Source organism: Macrobrachium rosenbergii, chromosome 13, assembly GCF_040412425.1.
Source record: "Macrobrachium rosenbergii isolate ZJJX-2024 chromosome 13, ASM4041242v1, whole genome shotgun sequence".
NCBI classification, from domain to species: Eukaryota; Metazoa; Arthropoda; class Malacostraca; order Decapoda; family Palaemonidae; genus Macrobrachium; species Macrobrachium rosenbergii.
Window position 1 is genome coordinate 47647494 of NC_089753.1, and position 26935 is coordinate 47674428.

At 36.1% G+C, this 26935-nt stretch overlaps 1 long non-coding RNA gene and 1 pseudogene across 1 annotated transcript in view; one reads left to right on the forward strand and one right to left on the reverse strand.

The window, feature by feature from the left end:
* Nucleotides 1-26935, forward strand: part of LOC136845273 (uncharacterized) — a 1150073-nt gene that overhangs the window by 969759 nt on the left and 153379 nt on the right. The window lies entirely within an intron of this gene.
* LOC136844598 (uncharacterized) overlaps nt 1897-26935 on the reverse strand; it is a 25795-nt pseudogene continuing 756 nt past the window's right edge.

Sequence of the window (26935 nt, forward strand, 5' to 3'; positions counted from 1 at the left end):
ATTCAGTATGATTACTACTGTCTTATATTACTGGGCAATCATTTAGTTATGATGAAACTGTAATTTGAAGAATATATACTTACGGTCTATTTCAGCCACTAAATTAGGCCGGGAAACCCTATTACTTTTTCTCATTAAACAAACATACCCTGTTCCGTATGATACCTTTTTCCTGAACTGGATTCCATTACCAGTCTGTACTGGACCCGTATTAAACAGCCTGAGTCTCAGAGTAATAACGAAATGGACATCGCATGCGTACAGATCTCTGTAAAAATTTACTTTAGCAGATTAAACGGTTTTAATCTGATGGTTTATATATATATATATATATATATATATATATATATATATATATATATATATATATATATATGTGTGTGTGTGTGTGTGTGTGTGTGTGTATGTGTATGCATAATATATTATATATATATATATATATATATATATATATATATATATATATATATATATATATATATATATATATATATATCTGTATATATGTATATATACGTAAATATAAATATAATATTGATGCTTTTAAATGTTTTTTTAAATAAGTAGTTTCAAGGGCTTTTAGAAATTAACTTCATGCTCTTGAGTTGCAAATAGTATATTTACATAAAAATGGAAACTTATTAATAAACTTACATGGAAAATTGTACGTGATTATGAACGAGAATCGATGTCTTTGGTGTGAGTGATGCTCTAGTGTATTTTTGTAAAAACAATCAAATTACTCGTTTCTCTTGTCATCAGATTAATATTTATTAATTGGAGTGGACGTGTCAACCACTTTTTAGTTTTCTGTAAAAGAAAACTATTGTGACGCCTTTGTCTGTCCGTCCGCTCTTTTTCTGTCCGCATTTTATCTGTCCGCCCCCAGACCTTAAAAACTACTGATGCCAGAGGGCTGCAAAGTAATGCCATCATCCATCCTCCAATCATCAATCATACCAAATTTCACCCCTCTAGCCTGAGTAGTTTTTATTTTATTCAAGGTTAAAGTTTGCCATAATCATACTTCTGGCACTGCTTTAGGTATCGACAACACAGGCCACCACCGGACCGTGGCTGAGTTCCATAGGCTGAGGGTAAGAGTTTCATGGGCCGCGGCTAAGAGTTTCGTGGACCGCGGCTGAGGTGGGCCGTGACCGAGGCCACCACCAGACTGTGGCTGATTTTCATGGGCCGCGGCTAAGAGTTTCATGGGCCGCGGCTAAGAGTTTCATGGGCCGTGGCTGAAAATTTCATGCAGTATTATACGCTGTACAGAAAACTCGATTTCGGCGAAGAAACTTAGGCGCGTTTTTTACTTGTTTTTCTGGTAATAAATACATCACGGAGGGAAAATATTCGTCAGAATATCTTTACGTTAGGTAGAATAATTAATACACGTCGTAGTACACCAAACAAAACGAAGCAGTACGAAGCAATACTTTGTCATAGAAATCGTTTTCACATCACGATATTAAAAGTAATTTATTTGCAGGATAAAATGCGGCTTTTAAGTCCAATCTTGGGGGGAGGGCGGAAATTTCCTGGGGGCGGTCAAAATATCACGCAAATGCCGATTGTTCAGTGTCATGTAACAGTTTTCCTGGGGTGGTGGTGGGAGTGGGTATCAAAATATCACGCAATTACTGATTGCTCAGTGACATGTGACCCAGCATTTTCCTGGGGTGGGGAGAGGGGTGGTGGGGTCAAAATATCACGGAATTACCGATTGTTCAGTGTCATGTGACCCAGTATTTCTCCAGGGGTAAGGGGGAGGGATTGGGGAATTTCCTTAGGGTGGGGGAGGTGCAAATATCACGCAATTAATTATTGTTCAGTCATGTGATCCAGTGCTTTCCTTGGGTTGGGGGCTGGGTCAAAATACCACGCAAATACTTATTGTTCAGTGTCATGTGACGCAGAGTTTTCCTGGGGTTGGGGAGGGGGGAAGTAGGGAATTTCATGGGGGCCTGTGGTCAACATATCACGCATATAGTGATTGTTGATTTTCATGTTGTCCAGAGTTTTCCTGGGTGGGGAGAGGGGTGGGGGAGTCAAAATATCACGTAAATGCCGATTATTCAGTGTCATGTGACCCAGTGTTTTCCGGGGGCTGTAGGAGTAGGGAGTCCCCTAGGGGGAGAGGAGGATAAGAGGGGTTTAACCCCTTTATAAATGCGCGGGCGAAATCGAGTTATTACCGCTTTCCATTGTTTTTTGGATGGCAAACGCCAAATGCACTTTTAATAGGCACCGCCACCCATTGTAATGAACTGCCCGAGTTCAGTTGGAATATGCCGGCATTTTTCACAGTTAATGTCAATAATTGCTCGATTTCGTAAATCAACCGGATGGGCTTGGTATTGTGTCGAGAACTTGTTTCGCTCGTGTTGGCATTTACTACTTGTTACGGTAATGCGTTTTGTTATTTGTACACCATTTTTGAATAGACAGATCAGTGCATACATTGCCATGAAATATATATATATATATATATATATATATATATATATATATATATATATATATATATATATATATATATATATATATATATATACATATACATATACATATATATGTGTATGTAAATATGTATGATGTATTATATATATCCTCCACGCCTATCTCTTATTCTAAGCCGACTCCATTTATTTTTTCGGGATCATACTATGTTTAATGTTGTGCTGTGAGCGCCATCTTGTGGGATAATCTAACAACCTCTCCAGATATCGTTCGAGTTTTGACTAAAATTAAAAACGTTTAAAATCCATTTAATGACTCGACTCAGTTGTGATTTATTTAGTAATCGTCGCTTAAGAAAGTTGGTAATGTCGTCTATTTAAGCGGCATTAATATCACCCTCTCCACTTGTTCCTCCAAAAATTTGCGAAAGAACAGAAAAAGGAAGAAGAGTCACTCTCATAAAACTTGTTTGCGCAGCTGTATTTTGGGGCCAGTGCTTATTAGAAGATGAAGCTCAGGAAAACAGTTTTCAATTTCTCTTTTCTCCCTCCTCCTTCTCCCTTATTACCTCTCCCTCCCTTTCTTCCCACCCTTTCTTCCCTCCCTTCCTTACCTCCTTCGTTCCCACGGAATCGTTTCCTCTTGTCACATGTCATTTGAAATTCATAGTATGGCTTGTTTTCAAGAGAATTGGCCGAATAGGGTCCCCCGTCATTACACACCTCACAGGCCATCAAAAGATTCATTAAACCCCCTACTTCCCCTCCCGGCCCTCTCCGAGATTCGCAACACCATCCCCTCCCCACCCCCATTCGTTCCTTTTGCGAACGAATTCAAACCAACTTGTAATTATTATCGACGTCAGTGTTGGGTTTCGCTTGCAAGCCATTGTTGCTGTGCTCTGTGATCTCTTCTCCCCTATCCCCCTAAATCATCGGATTTTTTTTCCTCCCGCTTCTAGGGAGATTTACCCTCATGTGTTGGGAAATTTTACCCTAGCTTCTAGGGAAATTTCTCTATCATCTGCGGGAATTTTCCCTCACGTACGGGGAAATTTCTCTGGCGTCTAGGGAAATTCCCCCAAGTGCAGGGTAATTTCCCTGGTATTTAGAGAAATTTCCGTTGATTATCTAGGGAAATTGTCTCCCTGAAGGGAAATTTCCTGATGTCTAGGAAAAATTCCCTAATGTGTAGGGTATTTTCCCCTTGTCTAAGGAAATTCCCCCTCGTGTCTAGGGATATTTACCTCACGTCTAGGGAAATTTCCCCTTTGCCTCTTTGGGAGATTTCCCCCTCACATCCAGTGAATTTTCCCCATGTGTAGGGAAATTTCCCCTCATGAGGGATGAAAAGGTTTTGGCTGCCACCAGAGTCTTATTGAGTTAACTCCTTGTGGAAGTCAAATTAATACTTTCTGGCAAGGGTGTTCCCAGGGGCTCTCGATTGACCCCTCACGTGAGAGAGTAATTTACTCACAATTCCGTTTTCTTTTACACTTTAATTCCCGTTTTTCGTTGATTGTTATGAATTTTAAATATTATAATTATGTTTACGTCGATTAGGCCTATGTTTTGGTTTGATTATAGATTCTGGTGAATTGATTATAGAAAATGTTTGTTTTTTATATCAAATGCTATTCTGTTCGTTAAGAAACTATTAATAATTAACTCATGTGCGGTCATTTATGATTTTACACCAGTTCTTTATAATTAATTTCATCCGCTCCCACCTCTCTCTCTCTCTCTCTCTCTCTCTCTCTCTCTCTCTCTCTCTCTCTCTCTCTCTCTCCTCATACCGCTTTCTTCACATTGAAAGTTGTAACTGCTCTCTCTCTCTCTCTCTCTCTCTCTCTCTCTCTCTCTCTCTCTCTCTCTCTCTCTCTCTCCCCTTGCACCACTGTCCTCAAATTGAAAACAGCCTTGCAGGTATCTATCATTAATTCAAGGTACGATAAGTTGTAACTGCTCTCTCTCTCTCTCTCTCTCTCTCTCTCTCTCTCTCTCTCTCTCTCTCTCTCTCTCTCTCTCTCTCTCTCTCTATGGCAGTGTTATTCCCGTAATTGGGAGAGTCTTCTTGTATTACTGTCCTCAAATTGAAACAGCAGCACTCTCTCTCTCTCTCTCTCTCTCTCTCTCTCTCTCTCTCTCTCTCTCTCTCTCTCTCTCTCTCTCTCGTCGCTCTTATAGTCACAAATCGCATCTGAGAAACCAATTTCCCCTTTTGGTACTGTTGGGGGATTACAGAGACAAAAGTCACCTTTAATCGTCTCATGTCTTTCCCCTCCGCTCCCTGAATGCTCAGGTTCGTATGAATTCAAAAGATGAACTTAGCAATGGGTGAATTTAACGTTTAATTTTATTACTATTTTATCTAGATTTTTTTTTATCCTAAAGCCTGCATACTGAAATCTTGATAATAGCTGTTTTATTATGTTATTTTTGTTATTAAACACGATTTTTTAAAAATTTCTATAATATCGATTTTCCCAATATTGATTTAATACCTTTTGTTAGATGGTTAAGTTTTAAGTAAAGCCAGCATACTGAAATCTTATTAATAGCTTTATTTTACGTTATTTTTATTATTTAATCAGGATTTTTTATACTTTTATATAACTTTTTTCTTAATACCGAATTGATGCATTTTGTAAGATGTTTAAGAATTAAATAAAGCCTTAATATTGACATCATAGTAACAGCTGTATTTTACTTTAATTTTTATATTATTTTATGCCGATTTTGTTCATACTTCTGTAAATATCGATTTTCCCAATATTGATTTAATGCATTTTGTGGCATTTTTTAAATTTAAACAGAAACCTGCATAATGAAACAAAATAATATTGCATTTCCTTCTCGTTATTAATATCATACGTCGATTTGACTCAGATATCCAACATAACATCATTATTAATATTTTCAAGGATCCTTATACCTGTTTTTCTGAAAAACATTATTAGCTCTCTCCCTTCCATTACGCTTACTGTGGAAGGCGGAATTGAGAGGGAATTTCCATCTGTAATATATGCAAATTAAACATTCTGTTGTATTCTGTACTGAAATCCCATTAACTCTTGAGGTATACAGATATTGTCTCCCCAACATGACAGCCCTCGGAATTATTCGAATTGTCTCGTTAAAGGTAATCAGTGGAGAAGCCTTGTAAGTATACGTTTCCCCAATATCTATACTGTATATAGCTAACATGATTTAATTGTCGAGTCTTCTAGTATATTCCGTCCGGAATTATTATTATTATTATTATTATTATTATTATTATTATAATTATTATTATTATTATTATTATTATTATAAATCAATATTATTATTATTATTATTATTATTATTATTATTATTATTATTATTATTATTATTCAGAAGATGAACCCTATTCGTGTGAAGCAACCCCACGGTGCCTTTGGCTTGAAATTCAACCTTCCAAAGAATATGGCATTGTTTATAAAGAAAAAACAGAAGGTAACAAGAAATACAGAAAGAAGAGGTCAGTTATAATTGTTTTTTGTTTATTTATTTGTTCATTTATTTATTTATTTATTTATTTATTATTATTATTATTATTATTATTATTATTATTATTATTATTATTATTATTATTATTATTATTATTATTATTATTATTATTATTATTATTATTCAGAAGATAAATCCTATTCTTATGGAGCAAGCCCACCACAAGGGCCATTGGCTTGAAATTCAATCTTCCACAGAATATGGTGTTTGTTCATTTGGAAGAAGTAACAGAAGGCAATAGGAAAACGAGAAAATAAATTAACAGATTAATAGGTAAATAGGTAAAAATGTAAGTAAAGTATAAGATACATGGAGAATTACGGAAGGGTAGTAATGCGTACGACCTTTTCGGGAGATAAATGGATTAAGAGGCCAGAGACTGTTTCTGGGATTTCTCAGTCGTATTTCTGTTTCATTTAAAGTGAAGGGTGTCCAAACAGAAGATGAAGAACGCACGTATTTAAGTGCAATACTGAAAATATTAGTTGTACACTGTTCCCTTTTTGCCAGATACTCATGTAATTGTAGTAACCACAGTTCTAGTTACATGGCTTCTGACATCAGAAGTGAATTCATTCTTACTCACCTCAACAAGAACGAAATCTGTAGGATGACTGGTGCTAAACTGTTGTGCAGCAGCCGCATGTGATTCCAGCAGTATTCTAATCTCGATAGTGCTATTGCAGCTTTGCATTGTGGATGCAGAAGCTCAACAATGCACTGAATACCTAGTGAATGGTGAATTGTCTTACCAATCCCACTACAAGAGTGAGACCCCTTTTGAGTATTGAGACAAGGTTCTGGCGTAGGCCAAGGTAGTCCTGTGGGGCCTGGACGGATAGGGGCTCGGGTCAGAATAGGCAAAGCTCACCTTATAGTTCCAACTGACTTTTCACCTTTTGCTTATATTCAAGCACGTTGGGGGGGAGCATTGGGAAGGAATCTTCCTACGTGGACTGGTATTAGTCTTGAGGCATCCATTGCTTGTTTGCACAAGGGCACGGCATTTTTGAAATAATAGATTATCCTCCTTGTACGCCCAGGGACTAAAAGGTCAAGTAAGTATGGGTACAGAGATTATATCTCTGGAAATAATTTCTTGAGTTGGTACGCGATACTGAACAGACTGGAAAATAGTTGATTGCTGCAAAAGCAATAGATAAATAGTAACATGAATAAAATGGGAGATAGAGATGACGCAAAAATTGAAAAGAAAAAGTGGGGCAACACACGGAAGGATTGCCACATATCAGTGCTATTGATCACACTTCAGTGCAATAATATAGACTATTTTGTACGATTTACAGCGCATCTTCCTGTAAGATCTTAAGGCCAATAAGCATTTGAACATTACAATATAATGATCAGTTCGCATTACGTTTTGCCTTTTGCGTCATTTATACTGAGAAGCTTTTTGCCTGTTCCCAATACGAAACATCTGCAGAAATAGAAACGAATTGTGTTGTAACTGAAGCCGTCTTGGCGCTTTTGTTCTCTAACGAGTTGCTTCGTAAATGCCTCTTTTTGTGGGGAAAGAGAGGCTCGATTGTGCATACAAACTCCGTTATTGTGGTTTCCTGAAACAGACTAAATTCATTAGTGAAGAGTAAATCCATTTTCAATATTTTACCGTGGAATTATTATAAACTGAATTTAATCAATTTATAAGGTGTTTTGTAGCATCAAGGGACTGATTCGGAACGTTGTTTGTATTCTCCATTTTCACAGATCTCCAGTATCTTAGGAATCAAGTCCCATCTGCTAAAATGTTACTGAAAATCACAACCAGAGACCTGGGATCGGATAATTCATTTGAGGAGCTGAGACGACATTTAATCAGTGTCTTACAGCAGACTGTCGCAGTTACTTTACAAAAACACAGAAAAATGGCGACGTCTAATTCGATTGCATTTCATCTTCAGAAATATGGCAATTTAAGTTGTCGTCAGGCATGGATGGAGAGAGAGAGAGAGAGAGAGAGAGAGAGAGAGAGAGAGAGAGAGAGAGAGAAAGAGAGAGAGAGAGAGACTATGCTGTCTGATCAAGGACACAATTGTGAGTGAGCATAAATTACCACAAAGTTGTTTGTGATCCATATGTGAACGAAAGGCACACGCAAAGAACAGTCAGAACAGTGATCAGGCAACGCGCATCTTGCCACCATTTTTAGGAAATAAGTATATATTTCAAAATGTGTGACAGTTTTGCACCATGAAATGTGTGAATAAAAACAAAAGGGCTTGGTGCTGTTTCATAACCTGATATTTTTACCGTTGGCAATTTTTGTGAAATGGTACTGCACAAGTGCCATCTACTACTTAGAAGCAACGCATCTTCATCCTCTCGTACCTTCTCCTATCTTCAATGCTGTGTCTGTTTTCATCTTTCGGATTCTGGTTTTCAAACTTTAATATTTAACTGTACCCATCTATATCTTGGAATGTAGCTCTATTGTATGTTTAGTATAGCCTTGATGAATTTCGTAATTTAATGGTTGAGACAGCTTTTGGCACAACAGTGAACAAATGGAGCAATAGCAGCAGATATTGTCTTTTTCTTCGGGATATCAGCATTGACTATAGGATATATATATATATATATATATATATATATATATATATATATATATATATATATATATATATATATATATCTTCTTCTTCTTCTTTTTTCTTTTAACGTGCTTTTATTCCCATTTTTGTATGGGGTGTGATGCCTTCTTTGAAGGACTTTTTGATTTGCTTTGTGACCTGTGGTCTCGATCGGCTGCCCTGCCTGACATCGCTTAGACCCCGGTACGTATGTTTAATACCAGACCCAACGCCCTTTCTTCCCAGCAGCGAAAATGGCGAGAGTTCGAGACGTGTGAAATGTTTTTAAATATTTAGTCTGTAACATCCATTTGCTTTTATCCGTTGATTACATATATAATCCCGGGATGTTTACACGGGATAGCAAAGTGTCTGCTTCTCTGATCAGCCGGCTTGCGGGATTGAAGCAGACCTCTACGAAGTATAACCGACTGATATATATATATATATATATATATATATATATATATATATATATATATATATATATATATATATATATATATATATATATAATATATAGTGTGTGAGAGTAATGTAAAAATAAAATATACTGTATATTATATATAAATATATATATATATATATACGAGTATATATATATATATATATATAAGGGTATATATATATATATACAGAGAGAGAGAGAGAGAGAGAGAGAGAGAGAGAGAGAGAGAGAGAGAGAGAGAGAAAAGAGAGTTGGTATTTAAAATAAAGGGTCAGCTATGTGAAACCGTTGGTAATTGCGAACGTGATAAGCAAAGCCTTTCCATACGTGCTTTCCATTCACGTCTGCTTATATTTGTATTTTTAGTTCCGTCCTTATTAGCGAAGCGGAATGAAGTCCCTTGGTCTTTTCGAATCTGACCTTTTGGCCTGGAGCCAATTTCCATTCATTTCGTAATGAGTTTGCTCTGTAGAAACAGACGAGATTGATACGGGTCTTCCTTTCCCTCGGCTTACGGAAGAGGAACACTGAGGGAACGGTGAGGAATATACAAAGTGTGCGGTTGTTCCTCGTTCGTGGAGAAAGAGGGATGGGTTTGGAGAGAGAATTGGTAAGAAAGGGGGCTAAGGTAAAGAAATTAATGAAGAATTTGTGATGCATTTCCTTTTTCCGGGTCAGAGGCCTGATGACTTTTTTCTGTTCACTTCTATCTCCCTCCTATTCGCGCCTCCCCGTAGGGAAGTAGTGCCGTCAGTGCACCTCGCACGGGGGACCGTAGGCATTACGTAAGGTTCTTTGCAACGTCCCTTCGGTCCCTAGCTGCAACGCCTTCCATTCCTTTTATTGTACCTTCGTTCATATTTTCTTTCTTTCATCTTGCTTTCCACCTTCTCTTGATAATTGTTAGACCTTCAAAACTTTTTTGCTCTTAATTTCCCTTTCAGCGGTGTATAACCTCGTAGGTTCCAGAGCTTGGCCTTTGGCCTAAATTTTATATTGTATCCTATTCTGTTCACTTATGTCTTCCCTCATTCACTTCCATCTTGAGTAGTTTCTTCCTAATGTGGTCAGATTCCTTATGTATGTCTTTCCTTCTTGAATGAACTTACTGTCGAGAATATTTGTTGATGCATTATAAATATTACGTGAACTAATTTTAAAGATGGAGACTAGCTCAAACAGTTAGAATATTACTCGACTTATTATAAACAGAGAAGTTATTTTACGGAAAAGTTCAAAGTAAATCCATAAAAAATCAGTGAAAGAAACAAGAATCACTAACTGGAATGAACATGCTGACACCATACATAATCTGATTTTTAATTATAATTAATTTCAGTTTCGTCTTGTTGAAAATAATACTGTAAATCACAAAAGAGATAACGTTATATATAATATGCCAGCGTTGGCGTGAATTAGGTCAGTGAAAAAACATAATACAATATGTTATCCGATTCTTGTCAGTATAATTCATTTGTTAGTGACATCTGCTTGTTGACACTTGAAAATCATGATGGAAATTTGCACATGCAAATGTGAGAAGAGAAAATATTATGACAAACAATTATCAGGGGTTTGTAAAAAAAAAAAAAAAAAAAAAAAGTGACGACCGTGAATACAAAGGAAGTTGTATTTTGGTAATAATTTAATGTGTTCAATTTTTTGAAAGCTTAATGTGTGAGTTTATTCAAGTTTCAAAATGTATATTGTCAACTGAATTACAGAACAAGGATGATTTAATGAGAGGTACTTTGTTGACAGCGCGTCCATCAGATTTTTAAACTTGTTTTTGGAATTTTTTATAATATTTCATCTCGAAAGTTACACAAAACATTTCTAGTTTTATTTTGTTTATTGTTTTTATTAGCCTGTGGCACATTGCTACAAGTTCATATCCACGTAGGAGAATGTTTCATAAAAATGTTATTGTTGTGAGTATATTAAACGGTGGATATGAATATGTGTACTGTTAGCTTCAAAATTCAGTGGAGAATATCACGTGACAGGGCTTTGGGAGAATAATCCTTCATCAAAATTGTTTACAGAGTGTCAGGTTTTATAAATATACAAGTAGTACAGAGTATGTTATTTGAAAATAAAAAATAGGTCTTTAGATATCATGATACCCATCATACTTTTATAGAATCTCAGAAGCTTCGGAGAAATTTTGCACTATAAAAAGTATATAAAAAATTGTGACTTCTACGTTAGTTGCCTCTAAGAATTATTCTTGTGAATTAGAGGCACACGAATAGTAAGATTCTATAGTTATTAAATCTATAACTAAGGTCTGTAAAATATTTAATCTTAGGGATGAAATTTCAGATATCAAAAGTAATTAGTGTAGAGGGAATTTTGACCACCAGGCATAACGAGTAAAATATGCGCCGAAGCTTCTTTGGCGCAATCGAGTTTTCTGTACAGCGTATTATAAAGGCCACCGAAAATAGATCTATCTTTCGGTAGTCTCGGTATAATGCTGTATGACCCGCGGCCCATGAAACTTTATCGTTGCCTATATCGTTGCCAGAAGCACGATTATGGATAACTTTAACCTTAAATGAAATGAAAACTACTGAGGCTAGAGAGCTGCAATTTGCTGTGTTTGATGATTGGAGGGTGGATGATCAACATACCAATTTGCAGCCCTCTAGCCTCTGTAGTTTTTAAGATCTGAGGACGGACAGGAAAAAAGTGCGGACAGAAAAAGTGCGGACGGACAGACAAACCCGGCGCAATAGTTTTCTTTTACAGAAAACTAAAAATGAAGGCGTTAACATAGAAAAAAAATATATGACGAAATTTTAGTAAGAAAATTAAATAGAAAAAATACTGGATAGCAAAAAATAGTGAGGAATTTTCATTTTCAATCATTCCGGATATTTAGTGACTTTTGGGTATCAAATTTACATTTAGTAAAAGAGTTGGGAAAATGCGATATACTGAGATTTTGGAAGGACTTTGAGTCTCAAGGTTTCTGGAAGTAAAAAGCGAATTGGAAATTCCTTGAAAGAAATTGAAATGCAATTTCTTTCAGAAGTCGTTATGAAAATATAATTAAAAGCATTTAAGCTCTCAAGAAAAAATAGTTTCTAATATTTTGTTGTTTGGTAACTTGGAAACCAATTTTCATTAAATTTTATTTTTCCCATTTGGAATATTCACAGTAATTATCGTAAGGTAACGAAAATTATAATTAAAGCGGATTGTCTTTCTTTTACTTAGTACATAATTAAAGTCAAGCTTTTTGAAGATCGACAGTATAAACATACATATATACAATATATATATATATATATATATATATATATATATATATATATATATATATATATATATATTTATATGTATATATATATATATATATATATATATATATATATATATATATATATATATATATATATACAGTATTTAATTATGTATGTGTGTATGTATGTATGTGTATATATACATATATGTATATGTATATATGCATATATAAATACATACATACAACACTAATAAATGCAGCATCAGCCTCCATCATTTGAATAGGAGCTGTTTCGAGCTTTTGAACCTTTCCATCCCCTCCAAGTCTTGCAAAGCTAAGAATTCATGATCTGTTGAGTTGTAGGATTAGTGTTCTGCAAATGGCCGATGCTTAATGAGAAGTTATATCCGGATGGATTTCGCTTCCCATCAGGGAGGAAGCTATTGGCATCTGGAAGGTGGCTCTCTATAAATGATGGTTTTATGAAAGTGGTTTGTTTTTATAAAAATTTTATCATCACTATCAGTTAAGTCCACCGTGATCATTGTTATGTGACGTCATATATTTTTGACATCTTCAGATAACCTTCCAGTGTACTCAAGTGACCTGACTTAATATGTAATGTACCTTGATCTAAAGGTCGGGTCTAAAATCTTAGGGTCTTAATTAGGCTCAGTCACAATTCATACAGACAGAATTACTGATAAATTAGTTCTTACTGGTGGACGTAATGATTACCTCATCGAGGTTAAAATTTGGACGAAACAGAGGTAATTCACTTTTATTAAAATTCTTTGCATGTATCCCTGTTCAACGTCATGGCCCCTCCAGTGGCTACCCACAGTAGTCAAGTAAGCCCCAGGTACCCAATTCACTGATTAGGTCATCAAAGGCACAACTTTTTTATTTTTATTCATGTTTTTCGTAAACGGCTTAAATCGCTTTCGTAATCTCTCGTAACCGAACGGTGCACTCACGCCAGTGAAACGAGGCTATCAACTACCTAGTTAACCACTAGAGAGAGAGAGAGAGAGAGAGAGAGAGAGAGAGAGAGAGAGAGAGAGATACTGGGGAGGAAGGGGTGGATTCTTTTCAACTTTGTGGGTACGGAGTGAGTAAAAACAAGTATCAGATGACAGCAGAAGTCTTTGAAACACACACACACACACACACACACACACACAACTTCCTTTAGTGAAAGCAACGAGTTGAATTTTCGAAGTTGATTACTTAAACTGAGGTTTCACAAGGAATCACCTTTTCCAAGTCAGTTCGGTTGTCGACACATACAGCCTTTTAACATTGTCCTGACGCTGGTTGTACATTGATCTAATTGACTTTCTAATCCCTCTGACCTTGACGTAAGTGACCATTCCTTCACAATATATAATCCACCCATCACGATGTTGCTTTTGTCATAAACCTGAGTTCGCTTTCTTAAAACATTTCTCTGATGGGCACTGTTCCTTTCAGATTATTATTATTATTATTATTATTATTATTATTATTATTATTATTATTATTATTATTATTATTATTATTATTATTATTATTATTAAACTAGTTGAACCAGACCACGGAGCTGAGTAACAGGTCTCACAGGGCTGGCCCGAAGGATTAAAACGAAATGGTGTATCAGGTGTAGGCCATTGGCCAAGCACTGGGATGTTCCTTTCAGAAGTGTTACTGCAAATGTATAGATACCTTAAGGTAATTTTTTAGTGTAAGTGTATTCTATCAGTTGATCTCTCTTTCGTCTATTCCTTCTGCCCCTAGCTGAACCCCTTTCATTCCTTTTACTGTACCTCCGTTCATAATCTCTTTCATCCACCTTACTTTCCTTTCTCTCTTAGCAGTTGATTCATAGTGCAACTGCGAGGTTTTCCCCTTCTTACAATTTTCAAACCTTTTTACTGTCAATTTCCCTTTCAGCGCTGAATGACCTCATAGGTCCCAGCGCTTGGCCTTAGGCCTAAATTCTCTATTCTTCTCTTTCGTCTATACATAGGCTAATATTTTATGCGGATATTTATGAGCAAACTAGTTTCCCCAACGGTGGCTGGATCACTTTCCGCTCACAACGCAGTTCAATTGTTATTGATGTAGCGTCGCCAGTTTACATAATCATTCTGTCGTAGAATTTAGTAGTGGAAGTGTATGAAAGGACTCGACTACAAAAGCTGCATATCAAATAAGATGAATGATGCGGGGCTGCTGAAAAATTTGGCCCAAGAAAAATTATCATGTTTACATAAAACTTACATAGCTTTAGATCCAGAGAAGGCAGAGTGAGTTTTGAAATTATGTAGAAAAAGTCGAAGAAAATTTAATTTAAAAAAAAATATCGTAGGAGGAGAGAATCGGATTACGTTATTATCAAAGGTTAGAATGGAAGAGTAATTAAAGAAGCTTGTAGATACTGAATGTAATGCATTAAACGAAATTACGGTATCAACATTCGGTTTTGCCGAAGCCGACAGTTGAAGAAATAACATAGAAACCGAATGTATACTAAAGAATGGCCGTAGTTTATCCATTCATGTATCAAGCATTAGAATCTCGGTGGGGGGAGGTCCCGTCAGTGTACCTCATGCTGTACAATGTAGGTTCTTTGTGGCGTCCCTTCGGCCCCTTGCTGTAACCCCTTTCATTCCTTTTGCTGTACCTCCGTTCACGTTCTCTTTCTTCCATCTTACTTTCCACCCTCTCCTAAAAATTTATTCATAATGTTAAAAACCTTTTTTGCACTAAATTTATCTTTCAGCTCTGAATGACCTCGGAGGTCCCAGCACTAGGCCTTTGGCCTAAATTCTATATTCTATTCTCTTCAAGCTTTAGATTGATGGAAGCTCTTCGTTGTGTGAGTTGGTAGAGCTGCGGACTGTCACTCGATGGGCCGGAGTTCAATTCCCCGGCCGGCTGATGAAGAGTTAGAGGAATTTATTTCTGGTGATAGAAATTCATTTCTCGCTATAATGTGGTTCGGATTCCACAATAAGCTGTAGGTCCCGTTGCTAAGTAACCAATTGGTTCTTAGCCACGTAAAACAAGTCTAATCCTTCGGGCCAGCCGTAGGAGAGCTGTTAATCAGCTCAGTGGTCTGGTAAAACTAAGGTATAATTAACTTTAGATTGATGGAGTAATTAGTGTTTGTAGAAACTAACTACCTATAAAACATGAAACGAAATTGGAGAAACAGCACTGAAGCTGAATGCAACGAAAGAGGAAGACGCCCAGTATATACTAATCTGTCTGTCTTCCATTTCGCGTGAAATCTCAAAACATTTCTGGGTCGTTTTATTTTTTTTAACGTTCATTATTGCAGAGACAGAGTCTCTCTCTTCTTCCATTTTCCCCCCAGCTCGTTTTTGGGCCGGAAGTCCGGTCATTTAGCACCTGATAAATGAAAGGAATCTGTCTCGTCGGCAAAACACAACTCCAGACTGAATTTATCACCATTATTTTGCTAGATTACTTTCTCTCTCTCTCTCTCTCTCTCTCTCTCTCTCTCTCTCTCTCTCTCTCTCTCTCTCTCTCTCTCTCTCGTTTATTTTTGTTTTAAACTGGAAGAAGATATGTTAGAACCTTGATTTATATTTCTTGGCTTTTGGGGTTTGCATATATATATATATATATATATATATATATATATATATATATATATATATATATATATATATATATGTATTTATATATATATATATACAAACCCCAAAAGTCAAGAAATATCAATCAAGGTTCTAATATATATTCTTCCAGTATGTATATATATATATATATATATATATATATATATATATATATATATATATATATGTGTGTGTGTGTGTGTGTGTGTGTGTGTGTATGTATATATGTATGTATTTATATTCATTCGTCAGCAAAATTCAGCAGAGGCAATTATCATTGTTTTTTAAATAATATATAATTAATAAATTGCAATAATAATATTAGGCTGTCTATTCACAAATCATTTTTAAAATATTATGAATGGCTTCCATTAAAAAAATGTGGTTGGATGGGCTCAGAATCTGAGATGATTTCTTAAGTGGTAGATCACTCTGCACAAAACTGCAAGGTCCGTGGTTCGATCCCGGCACTCCTCACCTTTCTACCCATTTTTAAAAGGGTATCAGTTTCAGTTTGGAGGCAAAGACGGCACAGAAATAGTTGGCCACACTAATGTCATATCCCGAGCCTTAGAATGTATGTCACACTCCAGGACATGCCCCAGAAACTATTCATTGCAATGGGATTTGACTTTTGTCAGATCTCATGATGATCCTGACAGTTGACGGCATCTGCTAATTGATAATATGCTAACAATGTCGCCTAAAGGATAATGTAATATAATATACCAACAGTATATCCTAAATAATAATGTACTAACAATATCTCTATAATAATAACATAAATTATACTATACTAACAGTATCTCCTTAATAATAATAATAATGATATACTAACAGTATCTCCTAAATAATAATATACTAACTGTATCTCCTAAATAATAATATTCTTACAGTATCTGCTTAATAATAATAATAATAATAATAATAATAATAATAATAATAATAATAATAATAATAATAATAATAACTGTATCTCCTAAATAATAATATAAACAGTATCTCCTAGATAATAATATACCAACAGTATTTCCTTAATAATAATAATATACTAAATCTATCTCCTTAATGATAATAATATACTAGCAGTATCTCCTAAATAATAATGTACTAACAGTATCTCCTAAATAATAATATACTAACAGAATCTCTTAAATAATAATATACTAACAGAACCTCTTAAATAATAATATACTTACAGTATATCCTAAATAATAACATACTAACAGTATCTCCTAAATAATAATATACTAACAATATCTCCTAAATAATAATATACTAACAGTATCTCTTAAATAATAATATACTTACAGTATCTCCTAAATAATAACATACTAACAGTATCTCCTAAATAATAATATACTAACAATATCTCCTAAATAATAACATACTAACAGTATCTCCTAAATAATAATATACTAACAGTATCTGATAAATAATATTATACTAACAGTATCTCCTAAATATTAATATACTAACAATATCTCCTAAATATTAATATACTAACAGTATCTCCTAAATAATAATAATATGCTAACAGTATCTCCTAAATAATAATATACTAACAGTATCTCCTAAACAATAATGTACCAACAGTATCTCCTAAGTAGTAATATACTAACAGTATCTCCCTAATAGTAATATACTAACAGTATCTCCTCGATAATAATAGTATACTAACAGTGTCTGCTAAATAATAAAATACTAACGGCATCTCCTAGATAATAATATAATAGCAGTATCTTCTGAATGATAATACACTAACATTATCTGCTAAGTAAAAAATATTTTGACAGAGAAAGAGGTATTCTGTCCGTGGGTGCTTGTTTGGTTCATTTTGTTTTCAAGTCGTATAAATTAGTCGATTCGTTTAATCCAAAAGGATAAGGAAGTGAGATCCCTAACTGTCTTCTACGTTGTACGTAGATTGTACTGAAGCTTTTATATGAGTAAGCGAAGCTAAATTCAATTGCATATCTTGTTTATGAACCTAATTCCTCGTTTAAGAAAAGAGAAAGCGAGAGAAATTGCGTTTTGTCTTCAAGCAGTCAAAAAGAAAGCCAAATTGCATTGCTTGCCTTGTTCACGAACCTAATTCCTCGTTGAAGGAGAGAGAAAGCGAGTGAAAGTGCGTGTCTGTCTTGAAGCAGATTCAGAAAGGAAACTAAAAGCCGTTGCTTTTATTGGTTAAGAACCTAATTGTTTTGTTTTAAGAGAGAGAGAGAAAGCAGGCGAAAGTGCGTTTCTGACTTCAATCAGAGTAAAAAAAGAAAGCCAAATCTTGTTTATGACCCAGCGTCCACGTTGAAGGAGAGAGAAAGCGATTCTGACTTCAAGCAGAATCGAAAAGAAAGCCAAATTCCATTGCTTGTGTGGTTAAGAACCTCATTGTTTTGTTGAAGGAGAGAGAAAACGTCTGTCTTCCAGCAGAATCGAAAAGGAAGTCAAATCCAATTGCATTTCTTACATATGAACCTCTTTTCTGGAGAGAGAAAGTGCGTTCCTCTCTTCAAGCAGATTCGAAAAAAAGCAGATCCCATTTCTTACTAATTTTATTTGTTTACGGAGAGAAAGCGGGAGGAAGTGCGTTTCTATCTTCAAGCAGATTCGAAATGAAAGGCAAATCCCATTTTTTACCAATTTTGTTTGTTTAAGGAGGGAGAAAGCGGGAGAGAGTGCGTTTCTGTCTTCAAACAGAGTCGAAAACAACCTCTTTCCAACTTCATCTCACCTCCACGAACGCGGAGAGCGAAAGGGAAAGGACCATGAATAAGAATGCGGCTTCTTATGCTAACGGCCTCTCCGGGAGTGCTATGGAATCCAAGGATGACATGATAAACGTACACTTATGACTGCATTGCAGAACGCCCCTTCCCCACTTCCACCCCCTTCCCCCTTCCCCTGCAGACGCCGAAGAAGGAGGAGGAGGAGGAAGAAGAAGCAAACAGAGGTAAAAGAAGAAGATGAAAATGAACGAATGAGTGTGGAGAGAACGTTGAGGAATTTATCTCGAGGGATGAGGATGAAAGACTCTCTCTCTCTCTCTCTCTCTCTCTCTCTCTCTCTCTCTCTCTCTCTCTCTCTCACACACACACACACACACACACACACACACATAGGTGTTCTACATATTTAATAGCATTAGAAACGAAAGTAAGTACAGTCGCCTCATTTGACAAAGTTTGGGAGTAGGATAGAATTTATCTTCTGTTTTAATGTGATGGTGAGATCGAGTAATTGCACATTTCTTAGTTTTAAATTTAATTGTATAATACGAATTTAACAAGTTCACCAAGTTTTTTTTTAATTAATTAGGTCACATGAAATTAAATATCCTTAACATCAGTAATGTCTGTTACAAAGTAAGTATACCTTAGTTTTACCAGACCACTGAGCTGATTAACAGCTCTCCTAGGGCTGGCCCGAAGGATTACATTTATTTTACGTGGCTAAGAACCAATTGGTTACTTAGCAACGGGACCTACAGCTTATTGTGGAATCCGAACCACATTATAGCGAGAAATGAATTTCTATCACCAGAAATAAATTCCTCTAACTCTTCATCAGCCGGCCGGGGAATCGAACTCCGGCCCAGCGAGTGCCAGTCCGCAGCTCTACCGACTAACCTAACGAAAAGCTATGTCTGTTACAGCGATAATGATTATGCGATAATGATTATATATATATATATATATATATATATATATATATATATATATATATATATATATATATTAGAGAGACAGAGAGAGGGAGAGAGATAATCAACATTTTTGTACTCAGCAAAGTAGGTGTATTTTATGAACTAGATACTATCGTGCCATTAGGAGTCCCACTTTCCACGTGATGTGCCGTTGTAAAGATCAGAGTTTCAGACTTTGCAAAGGTCAAGGGGAACCAGGTGACTTCCTTTAGTTAGTATACAGTGCTAATAATTCTCCTTGTACGTTCAGTAATTTATTTACTTACTTATTTCTATTATTAATTTGTTAATATATCTTGCTTTTCCAGCAACTGCTCTCATCTTTCTGTTTTTCCTTTTACCTTCTGCTACTTCTTGCAGATGAGCGCCATATATTGGATACTAGAATTTCAAGTCAGTGGCCCCTGTTGGCCTGTTCCGTATGAATAGGGTTCATCTCCTGAATAATAATAATAATAATAATAATAATAATAATAATAATAATAATAATAATAATAATAATAATATCACTGGCGTTTTGTTCGGAGGTTATTCTCTGAGCAATTAATAGATGCGAATTTTGTTAAAAACTGGTGATTAATTAGCCATGAATCCTATCAGGAAATTTCGTTTAATTCTTAGTAGACCCTTTTTTGTTTTTAGAAAGATCAGCCTCTCTCTCTCTCTCTCTCTCTCTCTCTCTCTCTCTCTCTCTCTCTCTCTCTCTCTCTCTCTCTCTCTCTCTCTTTAAATCTTCAGCTGAAAAATGAAATGGACAGAGTCAGCAGACTATATAATAAACCCTTGAGGGCTCCAAAGGGAAAGCAACCTGTAGAGAGAGAGAGAGATAAATTATAAAAAAAGGTGATAAATAGATAAATATGAGGGAATAGAAAACAAAACTAATACACCTGAAATTCAGGAGACGTCAGCAGAAAGGAATGAACTTGCTCCTCGCTTAACTATTTGGAGACCACAAGATTCCACAACTGCACAGGGCAAACTATTCCACATTTTAGTAGTAGCCAAGATAAAACTCCTAGCAAACTGAGTAATATTTCACCTGATGGTAGGAAACGACTCACTGTTTGCAAGAGAGGTGTCATTTTGATTCCGATATTCAATTTGCTTCCAAACCTTCAAATTGATGACATCTCCATTAAGAAAATTCAACCAGAATTACCACCATAAAGTCCTCCGTTTTATGCCTCAGTACAAAATTTGTTTTTTCCTGTATGTGACTACGAAATTCTTTTTATTAGTAAACTCCACGTTTAGACTTCTGTCTTCCAGACCGGGCTCTTGGCATCTTTCATCTTTAGCACATAAAATCTGAACTTGCCATCTTGACCCTTTATTATAATACTGTTATATTATAAGCTATGAGTTCAGTATGTATATATACATGTGTGTGTGTGTGTGTGTTTGTATCATTAACAAAGTTGAATTTTGTCTTTGAATCTGGCAGTCCATTATTTTAAACCGATGACCTTCGTGAACATTTTTTTTATCCTATTGCTTAAAGATAATTTTATCACTTACACAATACTATTTACTGGATAGTAAGATTATGTAGGCCATTATTATAAATCAGATATTTTATATTTTCTCGTTGAAGTAAAATGCTGAAAATAACTTTTTTTCCCTTAAAAAACTAGAAATTGGTATCTTCTCTAATGCCAGTATTTTTCCATCGTCAGGAATTAGATAAGAAAAATCAGATCCCTTGACAATGTATTTCAGGTGAAGTCAATTTAGAATGTCAGATATTCTCGACAAATACCCATTAGAAGCTGGAACTGAGAAAAACTTATTTTTCAATCAAATTCCTCTATTCTTTTATGCCATCTCTTTCTTTCCCTTCCTCCTCCCCAAAGCCCTTTTCTCTCCTGTCACATTTCATTTGAAATTCATGGTATGGCTCTGGGGACAAATTTCAGAGAATTGGCGGAACAGGCCGCCGTCATTACACATCTCGAAAGCCATCAAAAGATTCATTAAAATCCAGGATTCGACGTACCCCTTCTGCTGTCGAATACAGTCGACTTGCATTTTATCTTTCTTTTTTTTTAACTATCGTTGTTCGGTTTAACTTGCAACTGGGTGCTTTTAGATTCTCAGGTCTAGGGAAATTTCTTAATTTTTCGCCCCTACTCTAAGGGAAAAGTCTTGAGGTTTCGTGTCCGTATCTAGGGAAATTTCTGAATTTTTTGCCCCCCAATCTATGGAAATTTCTGAATTTGTCGCCCTCAATGTAGGGTAATTTATGAATTTGTTGCCCTCAGACTAGGGAAATTTATGGATATTTCTGGCCCCCAATCTAAGGAAATTCTAAAATTTTTGTTCCCCAATCTAGGGAGATTTCTAAATTTATTGCACTTCTCCCCAATCTAGGAAAATTTCTGGATCTTTCGTCACCCATATCTAGGGAATTTATTAACTTTTCGCCCCAGTCAAGGGAAATTCCTGAATTTTTCGCCCCCAGTTTAGAGGGAAATATCTGAATTTTTTTCCTCCAGTTTAGGGATATTTCTTAATCTTTCGTCCCCAATCTAGGGAACTTTCTGAATTTTACCTTCACCCCATCTAGGGACATTCTGAATTTTTCGCCACTCAATCTAGGGAAATTTCTGAATTCTTCATCCCCGATCTAGGAAATTTCTGAATTCTTCGTCCCCCAATCTAGGAAAATTTCTGGAACCCCCCACCGTCTATGAAATGTGAGTTTTTCGCCGGCCCCCAAACTAGAGGGAAATTTCTGAATCTTTCATCCCCTTATCTAGGGGAAACTTCAGAATTTTTCGTCCCCATCTAGGGAAATTTCTGAATTCTTCATCCCCGATCTAGGGAAATTTCTGAATTCTTCGTCCCCCAGTCTAGAGAAATTTCTGGAACTCCCCACCGTCTATAAAATGTGAGAAATTTTTTTCATCCCCTTATCTAGGGGAGACTTCAGAATTTTGCGTCCCCCATCTAGGGAAATTCTGAATTTTTCACCGCCCCCCATCCAATCTAGGGAAATTCTTGAATTTTTCGTCCTCCAGTTTGGGAAATATTAGTTTGTGGAAAAACTTTTAGCAAATTTAGCTCAGTTCGAGGTATCTACGTAGTCAGCGTGAATTGTTTCATCCGCGAATATTTATGGGTTAATGAATCACCGAAATAGAGATTTAAAGTAAAAGTAATACCAGTGACAAAAGAAATGCTATGAAGTTATGATTTTCAATTCTACTCCCGTCTCGTCTTTCTCTTTATGTTTATGTACAGTGTGCAACATGTTTATCAGAATATACTTTTTATATGCAGGTAAATATAGTGGATTTTGTGTTTTTATTTTTTTTACTTTTTATTTTTTTAGGCATGAAGTGAAGCATCGTCGGCATATTTCTGTTGCCACAGAATTTTAATTTTGTGAAATTTAAAGCCTTCACTGTTTAATATTTAAAAACAAGAAAGTGGCAAATCCCTTAAAACTAAAATGTTATTTTTCTTCTTAAGTAAATATCACTCACATATTTTTTATTTTTATTTATTTATTTATTTATTTTTAAACGCTATTGAGAACGGGACAGTGCTTTTGTAGACTTATTTTTAAATCACGTTTTAATTTACCAGACAGGAATTTGGTAAAACTTTCATTCCTTTCCTGTTGAAAATTCTTTTGTTTACATTTTCATATCTTTCAGCATTCCTTTGTTTTTCAATCTTTTCATTCTTTCACATACGTCCCATCCGACTGAAAGTCCGCGGAAAAATGATTCGCAACCAGTTTTATTTTCCCAGAATCATTTTTAAGGAGCGAGAAAAATTTAGTCTCTTATAAGGCGTCCCATAAATTTTGCTTACCATTTCGTAAGAGTGAAAACCTGGCCGTGTTAAGAATTTAATATTTGCTTTTGTCTTTGTCAGTATTGAGAGGCGGTTTGGTGTCAGTTCTTGGAAAACTCTCTCTCTCTCTCTCTCTCTCTCTCTCTCTCTCTCTCTCTCTCTCTCTCTCTCTCTCTCTCTCGTACCCAGGTAGCAGCAGCAGGTCACAGGGAAGAAGAAGAAGAGATAGCGAGTGATAGAGTGGAAAGTATATCTCTCTTTTTATCTTTGGCAAAAGCTAAAGTCGTTTCATTTATCCCTCTTTGATAGAACGAGATGAAAACATTAGTTTTTTTCCTGCCTCTCTCTCTCTCTCTCTCTCTCTCTCTCTCTCTCTCTCTCTCTCTCTCTCTCTCTCTCTCTCTCATCAGAGGTGCCTCAGTTGAGGGACCTGGGGCAACCCGAACGAACTGTAAGGTCTGTAAGATAAGGTAAGCTCTCTCTCTCTCTCTCTCTCTCTCTCTCTCTCTCTCTCTCTCTCTCTCTCTCTCTCTCTCTCTCTCTCTCTCTCTTCTGTTGTGCATCAGATTGTAGTATCTGGGACGGTGCATTGTGAATAGGACTGAACAAAGAGGTAAAAAATAAAAAGGAAAAAAGAAAAGGAAGGGGAGATACAGAGAAACGTGGCCCCGTTATCACCTTCTTTGTCCGAGAGAATCCAGTTTTACCCTGTGCGTATCACTGCCATCAACTGGTGACCTTGATAATCCGTTCCTTGCCCAGGCAGGTACGCCTTTGCGGAAGCTGGTGGGACAGTTCTTCAGTATCTCTCTTGACAGAAATAGAATCATTTCTTGGTAGCGCGGTTATTCTGTATCTTGATAGGAATGGATGTTATTGTGTATCTTGATAGGAATAGATGTTATTGTGTATCTTGATAGGAATAGATGTTATTGTTATTTTTTTTTCCAGACCTTACAGTTCTCGCCAAGCCTTTAAGGAGGTGGTTTATGAAATTTAGGCTGTCAAGACAAGCACTGGGACACTTTAGGCCTTACAGTGCTTTAGACAGTGAAAAGGAGTTGGAGTGGTTTGACAGCGGGGTAAAAGGAAATGAAATATAGTGATCTAAAGATGGAACTGGGAGAAAACCCTGCAGTTGCACTAGGGAGTAACAGTTAAAGGCGCTGGACAGCAAGATCGAAGAAATGAAGCGGGAACGGAGGTAAAGTAAAAGGCAAAGAAGTGGATACAGCTTGGGGCCGGAGGGAAACTGCAATCACCCTTCAACCTCCCTGTAGTAATTAATGCGTACAGTGCACCACGCTAGGTACACTAACGGTGCCCCTCCCATACGGGATCAAGTCTTTAAGGATGAAGTTGCTAGGAATGTCCTCTCGCCGACACTCGCTGGGTCAACTGGTGGGCGGTAGGAGAGAATCGAATCATAGGCTTAGTGAACGCGAGTATAGTATATTACTTTACGTCTGAGCCTGGGTATAGAAAATACAAAATAGATTTCATGTCTCCAAAAAGGTGTGTAATCCAGATGCCACTGTACGAAGCCTCGTTACCAAGTCTTCATAAATCAAAGCGGAGTTGAATATTATAATTATTAACTTGGCTCACGAGAATAGCGAATGGCGAATTAATTTCGGCAAGAGAAGGTTTAAGCCTGTAATTATTACACGAATTCTTCTTCATTTCACGGATTACTGACTTAATTAACAGAGCGTAAGAGAATTTCTTTTTTTATAATCTTAAATGAAGTACGGGTTTATGAAAATCGCTTCGGAACAGACGAATTCTGAAAGTGCCTTTCGGAGCGAATTACATAATGCAGCCGATAATAAATGTTAATTCAGTTATTCAGATCTCTCTCTCTCTCTCTCTCTCTCTCTCTCTCTCTCTCTCTCTCTCTCTCTCTCTCTCTCTGCCGGGGATTCCACAGTGGTCGCTCGAAAGAAATTGGTGTTAATTTTTCTGAGTTCCTTAACTAATCCTTTTATGAATAAATTTGTTTGATTAAGCTGAATTAATTATAGATAATAAGCGTCAAGCCGATGTTTACTTTAATTGAGGTAACGCGTGTGAGATAAGATTTATGTTTTATGTTGTTCTGATAAAATTAATATCGCGTAGAATTTTGTATGGAAAGATGAGGTGATTACTCGTAGATTATTTTTTCTTATAATAATAATAATAATAATAATAATAATAATAATAATAATAATAATAATAATAATAATAATAATAAAGCTATATATATATACACACACACATATATATACACTAGGGTTATGACTCAAAATAAAAATTTTGCCTGGTATGAGACTTATTGAACATTTTGGTACTAATCACAAAAACCTAATTCATTTTATTCAAATTTGAAAATATGTCCCCACACAAGCCATTTTTGTGATGAAACATTTCAATAGGCCTATCTGATATTGGTGCAAAAAAATCTCAAACTAGATATTGTTGGTGACAACAAACCGATCGTTTAAATACTTGTCTTTTTGGGGCCGGACAAAATTCTTCCATCACTTTAACAGCTCTCTCAGCTATCATGTTTGATCGTGGAATATCAAGCACTGACGGTGCCCTGTTCCAATGAGTTTTCAAGCATTTCAGGGCACTGGCACATCTCAACTCTGTAATTCCAAAGTGGAGGTCCTTGTAGCTGGTTTCCTTGAATTTTTGATCAGTGAACCACGCTTCTTGCCAGCTGTTGGCGATGAAACTCACTGGACGTTCCAAAATATTACGCCATGATGGTAGTAAAAAGTATGCAAGGAGCGTATAAATGGCCCTCGAGTTCCATCGGGCACTGTAATTAGTGAAGGCAATTTCTTCCATTTGATAATTGGGAATGAATCATGCTTCTTGTAATGCTGGAATGCTTTGCATAGTTCATATAAGAACTTGAAGTCATCTCTCAACCGGGTTCTCAGTCTTTTCCATTTGAGTCTCTGCCTTGTACTCAGTTTGTAGATTATTATAATTTTCTAACAGTTCATCGACGAATTTGTAGTTCAGACTCGGCTTTGTAGTTGTTTCAGAAACATAGAAGTCAAGAACATGCCTCAATATTCTGTCAATATGTGATGCTGACACCCAATGTATTGAGGCACGTCTAAGCCCTTTTCATTCATAGTTCTCTGAATTCTTGCAACCACACCATTTGAACGTCCAGTGTTTACGGCAGTTGTGTCACTTGGTACAATCATTTTAATGCTTGACCAGGCATCATATTCATCAATAACTTTCTCGAAGTGCATCATATATATCTTTTGAAGATCCACTTTTGCACCAGACCTTACAACCCAGCCTTTAAGGAGGTGTCTTACATCTCAAGACAAGCACTAGTTGCACTTTTGATGCAGACCACTTGGTATTCCTGTTTCACTAATCTTTTCCCATCAAAATGGAGACAATAAACCCTTCTCTTCCTTTAGAAGTGACTTAATCTCACCCTTCGGAGGTTTTTTTCTGCAAGTCTGATAACTCCTCGCCATACTCCTGATTG